Raw genomic sequence first — 1953 nt, 5'->3', positions numbered from 1 at the left:
ATAGACATAAAGATGGCAACCATAGATACTAGGGACTACTGGGTGGGGAGGGAGTGGGGCAAGGGCTGAAAAACTATTGTGTCCTCTGCTCAGTACCTAGATGTCAGGATCAGTTGTACCCCAAACCTCAACATCATGCAATATACCCAGGTAACAAACCTGGACATGTACCCTCTGAATCAAAAATAAACATCAAAAGTATTTTTCAAAAAGTACCTAGACTAGGTAAATTCATAGAGACAGAAAGCAGAATGAGTTTACTAGGGGGTGAGAGAAGGCAGAATGAGAAGCTATTATTCAGTGGGTACAGAGCTTCAGTTTGGGATGATGAAAAAAAGTCTGGAAATGCATAGCCGTAATGATTGTACAACATTGATAATGTACTCAATGTCACTGACTTGTACCTTTAAAAATGGTTAAAATGGGGTCGGGCACAATGGCTCATGCCTGCAATCCTAGCACTTTGGGAGGCGAAGGCGGGGAGATCATTTGAGGTCAGGAGTTTGAAACCAGCCTGGCCAACATGGTGAAATCCCGACTCTACAAAAATATAAAAATTAGCCAGGGGTGGCATGTGCCCATAATCCAACCTATTCAGGAGGCTGAGGCAGAAGAATTGCTTGAGCCTGGGAGGAAGAGGTTGCAGTGAGCAGAGATCACACCATTGCACTCCATCCTGGGTGACAGAGCGAGACTCTGTCTCAAAAAAAAAAAAAAATGTTAAAATGGTCAATATTATATTACGTATATTTTACCACAATATTTTTAACAGGCTCCTGCCCGAAAGGGAAATGATTAGGAACTGAATGGAGACAGGGAGGAGAAGACCAATTTAAGAAATTTTAAGAACTAGACAATAAATTTGGTGATTGAATGTGGAGGGAGGGAAAAATAACTCAGGTTTCTGGGTAGATAGGAATGGCATTATTAGTTTCCTTTTATAGGTAAGGAAACAAAGCCCCCAAAGCACAAAGTAATTTGTCCAAAGTCACAGTTTGTTAATAGCAAAATGAACTGAGATGCCAGAAATCTAATTCAAATTAGCGTTCTTTCCACTACAACATAATACATCCAAAAAGAATATTATATTTGTGTAGCATTCTTTAATTTATGAAGTATTTTTGCATACATTATTCTACTTGATAGTGATAACCTGTGAATTAGACGGGGCAGGTATTATCATTTTCTTTGATGGGCACACTTAAATAGAAAAAGAACATTTATGCGACTCCTTGAAATCCTTAGACAAAGATGTAAATTTTATCTGTTGGATTAAAGGGGAGTCTTAAAGTGGGAAGCAAAGAGATTCAAATGATAAACATGTTGGGACTATCATGGCTGCTGTATGTAGTAGGTATTGAAAGGAATACAGGACTAGAAACACAAGTGGTTTGGGTAGCTTCCAGGGTTGCCACATTGCATAAATCCATGTCATAATTTTTACAGATAGTGGCTGCTGCCCAATAGATTTGTATAACGCAACAGCCATGGATGAAATAAGGTAGGAGTCTCAAACCTGCAAATCGAGATCTACTGGTAGATCTAGACACCTCACCTCCTATAAAACTCCATGTTGGTTCCCCACAGTGTCTTATCTCTGCTACAATCACAGCTAAGATTCCCAGTGTGAAAGGAAGAATAGCACAGCCAGCAACTATTTCTCAGGAACTACACTGTCAGTATCTGCCCTGATCTCATGACTGAGATTAAAAGAAGCTCCTCCTAGGCCGGGCGCGGTGGCTCAAGCCTGTAATCCCAGCACTTTGGGAGGCCGAGGCGGGTGGATCACGAGGTCAAGAGATCGAGACCATCCTGGTCAACGTGGTGAAACCCCGTCTCTACTAAAAAAAAAACTACAAAAAATTAGCTGGGCATGGTGGCGCATGCCTGTAATCCCAGCTACTCAGGAGGCTGAGGCAGGAGAATTGCCCGAACCCAGGAGGCGGAGGTTAC

The sequence above is a fragment of the Cebus imitator genome, unplaced genomic scaffold (assembly GCF_001604975.1).
Source record: "Cebus imitator isolate Cc_AM_T3 unplaced genomic scaffold, Cebus_imitator-1.0 Scaffold783, whole genome shotgun sequence".
Classification (NCBI taxonomy): domain Eukaryota; kingdom Metazoa; phylum Chordata; class Mammalia; order Primates; family Cebidae; genus Cebus; species Cebus imitator.
Note: the sequence above shows the minus strand (reverse complement) of the source record.